We start from the raw sequence: 8,965 nt of genomic DNA on the forward strand, positions 1-8,965 counted from the left end.
CAAGAGGTAATCATTCTTTATGTTCGTTTTGGTATATCAAGGGATGATCATTCTTTATGTTCGTTTTGGTATATCAAGAGGTAATCATTCTTTATGTTGTTTGGTATATCAAGGGGGTGATCGTTTCTTTATGTTCGATTTGGGTATATCAAGAGGTAATCATTCTTTATGTTCGTTTGGTATAATCAAAGGCGGGTTGAGGATCATTCGTTTTATATAAGGGGTATTTTCGTTTGGGTATATCAATCGGGGTGATATTCTTTATGTTCGTTTTGGTATATCAAGAGGTGGAATCATTCCCTTTATGTTCGTTTTTGGTATATCAAAGGGGGTGATCATTCTTTATGTTCGTTTTGGTATACTCAAAGAGGTAATCATTTCTTTATGTTCCCGTTTTGGTATAATCAATGGGGTGATCGTTCTTTATGTTCGTTTGGTAATATCAAGAGGTAATTTCATTCCCCTTTATTTTCGTTTTGGTATAATCAAGGGGGTTGATCATTCTTTATGTTCAAGGTTTTTTTGGTTTTTATTATAATATTTTTTCTATTAGGGATGATAAATTTTCTTTATTGTCTTTTTTTGGTATATCTTAATTTTTAGAGGGTAATCACATTCTTTTTAATTGTTGCTTTTTGGTATATCGGGGGGAAAAATTGGTGATGATCATGGGGTTCCTTTATTGTTCGTTATGGTAAAATATTTTCAAGAGTTTTTTTAATAAAATTTTCTTTATGTTTTTCGTTTGGTATCATTCTTTAAATGTTCGTTTGGTATATCAAGGGAATGATCATTCTTTTATGTTCGTTTGGTAAATAAAAGGAGGTTAAATAAATTCTTTATGTTCGTTTGGTATACCCAAAGGGTAATCTTCTTTATTTTCGTTTGGTATATCAAGGGGTTTAATCTTTCCCTTTTAAAGGGTTTTTTTGGTTTTGGGGGTATTTTAAGGGGTTTAAAAATTTGTTCTTTATGTTCGTTTGGTAAAAATCAAGGGAAAAATAAATTTTTTAAATTTTTCGTTTGGTATACAAAGGGGTTAAATTTTTTTCTTTATTTTTCTTTTGGGTTTAATATAAAGGGGTTGATCATTCTTTATGTTCTTTTTTGGTAATAATTTTCAGGGGTAATAAAATTTTTTTAAATGTTCTTTTTTGGTATATAAAGGGGTGATCATTTTTTAAATTCTTTTGGTATAATCAAGGGGAAAATCATTTTTTTAATGTTCTTTTTGGTATTAAAGGGGGTAATCTTTCCCTTTAAATTGTTCTTTTGGCCCAAGAAAATAATCATTCTTTATTTTTCGTTTGGAAATTTTGGGGGGTTTGATCATTTTTTAATTTTCTTTTGGGAATAATGGGGGGGGAAAATTTTTTCCCTTTAAATTTTTCTTTTTGGTAATACCCAAGGGGGTGATATTTTTTATTTTTTCTTTGGGGTTTCAAGGGGTAATCATTTTTTTATGTTCGTTTGGTATATCAAGGGGAAATTTTTTTCCCTTTATGTTCGTTTGGAAATATAAAAGGGGTGATCATTTTTTAAAGTTCTTTTGGTAAAAACCAAGCCTTTTGGACCAATTCTTTTAAGTTCGTTTGGAAAGGGGAATTCAAGGGGTAAACTTTAAACGTCTTCTTTGGGGCGGATTGATTTTACAAACAAAAAAGTTTTGAACAAGTAAATCAAGGTGTTACTCCCCCACTGATACAAAATTCATTTTTCGATGTCCCGTAAAAAATTTAAAATAGCCAGATTGTAAAAAATTAAAGTTTTACTAAATCCCTTTAATACCCCTTTAAAAAAAAGGGGTTTAAAAATTTTTGACGGGTCCCATTTTTTAACTTTTATTTTCCCAACTTTTTTTTCTAGTACTTAAAAAAAATTTCAAAAAAAGATTACAAACTTAAACTTAAAATGTTTTCCTACCTCATTTCACATATTATAGCTACTTAAATTGTATTTTTTCCACGCCTTTTTTAAATCTTCAATTTAAAAAATTTCCCAATTTTAAACAAATTATCAGGATAAAAAAGGGTTTAAATAAAAACAAATTTTTGTAAAGGGAAAAATATTTAAATTTTGGGAAAACGGAAAAATATTTCCGTTATAAAAATAAATAAAAATTTTAAATATAAGTGAATATTTATATAAAAATAAAACCCCCCAAGAGACCCAATTTTCGCTCGCATTTTGGGCCCTTTAATTAAAAATTTAAATTGTAGAAAACCGGGGGAAAAAAAAACAAAAAAAAAAAAACCCGGTTCTTTCGCAATAATTTAAACCCATAAAACCCACAAAAGACTTTTTTAGCTCGACTATTCGTAAAAATAAAAAACCTAATGCAGTCACCCTTTTGTGGGTTTTTACCTGTGATTAGTTTGGTGTTGTAAAGCTGTTTCCCCCAATAACACGAAGGGGGAAAAAATTAAAAAATTTTAAACTTTTTTCTCTGTGATTATTAAAATAAATTGGGAAAGTCCCCAAAACTCTGATTTTTTTTTTTGTGCATAAATTTTGCCCCTTTTTTTTGAAAATTATAAATTTTTGGGTTTAAATTTTTTTTCGGGGGGTAACCCCTAACTACTAAAAGGGAAAGGATTGAAAAATTTTACAAGCCCCTTGGTTCTCTGTTGGGGACAAAATCCCCTAAATCTTTATTTTTTTTTTGCATAATTATGCCCTTTTTTTTTCCCAAATTTTAAAAATTTTTGGTTAAAATTTTTGCGGTTTAAATAAAATTTCTAAAGGGAATGGTTAAAAAAAACCCCGTTTTTTTGAAACTAAAAATTGCAAAGTTCAAAAAAAATTCAGATACCTTTATTTTGCAATGCCCGGCTGTTTTTTTAAAAAACACATGCCTTTTAAAAAATTTTGGTATCAATAGGGCAAAGTGTACTATAAGCTTATTGAAACACTCTCGAAACCATTCCTGGATCCAACCAGTACTAAGCAATGAGTGTAAGGTTTTTGGCTCAAGGAAACAACGGCTTTCCCCTAACAGGGTTTGAATCCACGCGGTCAGCAGTTTCTGTGTGTTAGTTGGTATGTCCGTCTGTCTAACATTTGTTGTCAGTGATTAAATAATTTTATGAAAATCATAACGCATGTTCTTTCTGAAATCATAACTACAGGTAGCTTTTACTACCAAGAAACATCAAACTACTGAGATAACATGTAGTCACCTATGTCATCACTCATGGGCCAAATTCACAAATTGGGGATAGGTTAAACAAGAGCTATCGGTAGGACAGCACGCTCGTCTATTAAAGAGCCTTGATATTGTAAAATTTTCTAAGTTAACAAAAGGGCCAATTTTTTCTTAAAATCAATGTTACAGTTATAGGCCTTGGAAAGAGTCATAGTATGCTCTCAAAGAAGTGTATAAAATTTCAACTTGTTTTAAAGCCAGATGTCCATGGAATAAATATCTAAGGTGGTATGCAAACTTTAACGAAAATTCTAAGTCAAAAAGAGCTGGACGCAGTAAGGAAGAAAAAACTATGAAAGAAAAATCAATTATGTATAATTATGTATTGAGTTATAGTAAAAAATAACATTTGTTAACAAAAATTCCAAGTTCAAGGGGGAATAATTCTGAAAATAGTCAAGCTAGAGTTACGAACCTTGTCACACAACATGTGTGTAATGATAAGAAATATATATTTGAAGTAGATACCTTAAAAGGTAAAGAAGTAATAATATCTCTCAAAGAAAATTCTAACTTCAAAGAGAGATAAATCTGAAAATATTGTTTCAAGAGTTATGAACCTTGTCACATAACATGTAATTGATGATAAGGAATAAGTATTTGAAGCCTGAGGTAGATACCTTTAAAACTGAAGAAGTTATAGTAAAAATAACATTTTCAAGTAAAAAATCTAAGTTTATGGGGAGATAATTCTTGCAATATTAGAACTAGAGTTATGAACCTTGTCACATAGCATGTGGTTAATAATAAGGAGCATATATTTGAAGTATGAAGTTGATCCCTTAAGAAATAAAGAGGTAACAGTTAAAAATAGTATTTATAAGGAAAATTCTAAGTTCAAGGGGAGATAAATAAAAAATATTTGTGCTAGAGTTATGAACCTTGTCACATAAGATGTAGTTGAAGGTAAGGAACATATATTTGAAGTATGAAGTAACATAGAAGTTGATCCCTTACGAAATAAATAAGTAACAGTAAAAAATAATATTTTTTAAGGAAAATTCTTAGTTCAAGGGGAGATAAATCTGAAAATATTGGTGCTAGAGTTATGAACCTTGTCACATAAGATGTAGTTAATGGTAAGGAACATATTTTTGAAGTATGAAGTTGATCCCTTACGAAATAAATAAGTAACAGTAAAAAATAATATTTTTTAAGGAAAATTCTAAGTTCAAGGGGAGATAAAGCTGAAAATATTGGTGCTAGGAGATAAATCTGAAAATATGGGTGCTAGAGTTATGAACCTTGTCACATAAGATGTAGTTGATGATAAGGAACATATATTTGAAGTTGATACCTTAAAGGAACTCCACTGAGGTATTTTGACATGATGGGACTGAGAATATTTTTTCCAGATAAATCTACCATTTGATGTAGGTTTAGACTACTAATCTTTGTGCAAAATTTCAGATCATTCGCGCACTTCTTTTTCAAGAATAATTATTCAAATAGTAAAAACATGACCTAAAATAAAAAGCTTTATAAACGCTTTTCACACAAATCGGGCTAAGAAAAGCATAAAAATATGATTTTCAATTAATTTCAAAGTATATTTCTTAACTATCTTTGCATATATTTCTGTAATTCTGTCATTAATGTAAGAAATTAAAATGTTATGTTCTATTCACACAAATCGGGCTAAGAAAAGCATAAAAATATGATTTTCAATTAATTTCAAAGTATATTTCTTAACTACTCTTTGCATATATTTTCCTGTCATTTATTGTAAGAAATTAAAATGTTATGTTTTAGGTTTTTTAAACTCAGTGGAGTCCCTTTTAAGATATGAAAAAGTTATAGTGAAAAATATTTTACTGCACCAAAACTTTAACACGGACGCCAACGGCCGGGGTGAGTAGGACAGCTCTCCATATACTTCGTAGTCGAGCTAAAAAAGGGGGCATTATTCTGTCAAAAAATGCTTGATAGAGTTATCTCCTGCTTTGTATATATTGGGGTCATGAGGTCATTTAAAGAATGCAAAGTTTAGAAGGCATAATATGTCAATGACTTTGAAAAATATTTGAAGTGTTACAAAAAAACTATATCGTGGAATTTTAAGGTCAAAACAGGGGCATAATTCTTTCAAAAATGCTTGATAAAGTTACCTCCTCCTGTCTACAGGTTGGGGTCTTTGATGAAAAAAAGTCTACAAAGTGTAAAAGCCATATGTCAAGGGACTTTGAAAATTTTTGAGGTTTTTAAAAAAATTTTAAAAAATTTTCTTATTTCAAAAAAAGGGGCTTTAATTCGTAAAAAATGCTTGATAAGTTACCCCCCCCTTTTACACAAAGATCAGGGATGGTAAAGGGAAATTTTACAAAGTTTCAAAGCCATATGTCAATGGACTTTGAAAATATTTGTCGTATTACAAAAACTTTAACTTAAGTGGTTGCGCCGACGCTCCGGTAACTAGTAAAGCTCTTCTAGGTCTTATCAAATAGTCGAGCTAAAAAGTGTTCATCAGTGATTTGTACTGATCATGTGGTATACATGATTAACCTTTTTCTCTTTAGCAGTTAAAAAAAACTCTATAAATTCAAGATCATTATTTACTTTATTGAATAAATAATAAAACAAGCAAATGTGATTCATTTTTTATTTATCATAGCGAAAATAATGTTTTTTGTTTTTAATTTTATCTATTTAAATAAATGCCAAATCAATTTTCACGCCAAAACCTTGACCAGACAAAAAAATATAAAAATTTTCCCAATTGGCCAGATATAAACTTTTTAATATAAAAAAAAATTTGGATAAATTTTTTAATAAAAACTATATAATATCAAAAAAAAAATAAAACAACCAATAAACCTTAGTTTTGGGAAAAATTGATTTCAATAAAAAAGATTTTTCTAAATGGGAAATAGATTTTTTTTCACACAAAGTAAAATGTCAGGAGTTTAAACGAAAAAAATATATTACAAATTTCAATGTTTTTTAAAAATGATAATAACCATCTAAAAACTTTTGGTGCTAACAAGTTTTTTAAAGAAATAAGAGATTTTTTTCACATATTATATCAGAAAAATATTTTTCCCCCTTTGGAAAAATACATTTACATCAAAAAAATACTTGAATTGCATAATGAAAATTTTTTTAAAACTGATTTCTGGGAGCAAAATTTCCCCCAATTTCCCCTTTTCAAAATAAAACATTTTTTTTGGTTTAAAATTTTGGGTTTTTTGCGTTAAAAAATAGAAATATCAAGGAGTTTTTTAGTGGGTTAAATTTAAAAAAAAAAGTTTTTTTGCTTAAAATTTTTTTTTCGATACCCAAAGCTCACCATTGGGGGGCATTAATTGATTTTAAAAAAAAGTTGGGAAAAACAATTTTTCGCTTTTTGGGGGGGACAATCACCATAGTTACCCTTTGACCTTACAAAAAGTTAAAAGGGAAAATTAATTCATTTGAACTACTATATAAAAAAATTTTTAAAATCAAAAAGGAGGTTTTAAAAACAAAAAAAAAAAAAAATTTTATTAATAACAATTTAAAGTGCATGACCCCCTGAAACTTATTGAGGGGATACGAGGTTTTCAAATATCAAAAATTTTCTGTCAATAAATTTTTATTAATATTCTGTAAACCCTTTTTTTTTGATGAAAAGGGTTTTATGATATAAGTAACAAATTTTTTTATATGGGTTTTATGGTCATTTATCTGAAAGGTTGGGCAGCTTTCAAACAGCTACTATATCAGATCATGCCTTATTTCTTCAAATGTTTCTTACATATTACTGTTAATGCATGTGTGCGCGTGCAAGTGTGATATGATAAAAGACCTAGCGCTAGGTTAATTTTGACATAAAAAAAGAAGGCAATCCTATTAACTCACTGTAACATTTTAAGTCAAATGAGCTAAAAACTGATTTACTGAAATCATAACAAAAGCCTGGCTATATGTACAATAAACTTGGTTCAACATATCTCAATTTAACAGAAAATGATCTTACATAATTTTTAAAAAAATTTTCAAAACAAAATAAAAAAAAGAAAAAAAGACCAAAAGAAACAAATCTAAGTAAAATTATTTTAAAAAAATGATTTTCAAAAAATTAAAAAAACAAAAAATTGCTTAAATTTTTTAAGGGTGTTTTATCTAAATCACATAATACCTATACAGAAGTATATATTGGTGTAACATAAAAATTTAACATTAAAAAGGGTTTCCCACTTTCTATGGGTTTTACTCTCATTTTCCCCTCCAAAAAAAAACTAAATTTTTTTAAAAATTTCATTCTGGGGAGATTTAAACATGAAGCACATAGTTTTTTTTTAGCTTTTTCCCAAATATCAGCAAAAAGTTTTAAAATATACTAAATTTGAAATTTTTAAAAAATAACCTATCACCCAAAGTACATTTAGGACTAGATGGGAATTAAAATTTTTATCAAACATAAATAGGGAATTTCCCTTTTTTTCATTTTTTAAAAGGGGGTCTAAAACAAAATTTTTGCCTACTGACAGCCTATTTAAAGCCAAAAATATTACAATATATGTAGTTCCCATTTATAATTCTTTTTACAAATTTTAAAAAAACTTTTTTTAAAAAATTTATCTTTTATTTTTTGAGTTAAAAACCACCTTGTATCTTTGGCAGTAAAGTGAATGTTCTTATTTATAACATTATCTTATAAGTGAATCACAGTGTTTTTTTATAAGAAAGTACAAAGTCTTGTACATTTAAAAGTTATGACTGTTTTTTAGCTTTAACAGAAACCCTACAAGGGGACCAAGGTACTGTGAAAAAATTTCACGACAACCTAATTACATAGCAAATGTAGTTACAAACCTTTCCAAAAGGACACTTTTATTTGTGTAATTAAATCTTAACCCTTTCGCTGCCAAGGAGGTTATTGTTTTTATTGATCACCTATTTGCCAGAGGATTTTTTTCTAAGAAATTACTAATATTATTTAATTATTTAATAATTATTATTATTTGTTATTAGTATTATAATAATTATATGTTTCCAAATCTGTGAGTATAATAATAATAATTGTCGATGGTATAATTTTCTTTATATTTATTATTAATTTATTATTATTACTATTATAATTATAAAAACGGCTAGAGCCGTCCATATGGCAAATACGCCGAAAATAGCAGGGACGGCATAAGCCCTCCCTATGGCAGTGAAAGGGTTAAACAATAACTAAAGCTGTAGATAGGACACTATACATTGACTACTTTCAGTGATTAATAGTGCCAGGATAATATAGGATTTTTTTTTCAAGTTCAAAAAAGGCAATATTTTTATTAAAATTCATGTTACAGTTATGGGCCTTGGAAAGTCACCTATTATGCTCTCAAATAAACATATGATGTTTCAACCTGTTTTCATCAGTAGTTATGGAGATAACAGCTTACACATTAAAACTTAAAAAGGGGGCAAAGACACACAAAAGCAAATAAAGAGTTATGGGACTTGTGTCAATAATGTCAGATAATCACAGAAAACAAGTGTGTAAAGTTTCAATCCATTCCTTTCACTAGTTATGGAGATGAGATACAAGCTTACATGTAAAAACTTAACCCAGGGATGCCAACAAATGGGTGACTTCAATAGATCAAGTATTCTTTGAATAGTCGAGCTAAAAAATACATAAATCACAGTTTGTTTGGTTTTATGGTGCACCAACACAATTTAGGCTTAACACTAGGGGATAACTCATGTGAAACTATGACAGTATTAGGTATCCTTGAGGGGGAAACTTACTGATGAAAAAGACACTGTAGCAACAGAAATCTAAAATTT

The sequence above is a fragment of the Ruditapes philippinarum genome, unplaced genomic scaffold (genome assembly GCF_026571515.1).
Source record: "Ruditapes philippinarum isolate M1 unplaced genomic scaffold, ASM2657151v2 ctg1120_1_1_1_1, whole genome shotgun sequence".
NCBI classification, from domain to species: domain Eukaryota; kingdom Metazoa; phylum Mollusca; class Bivalvia; order Venerida; family Veneridae; genus Ruditapes; species Ruditapes philippinarum.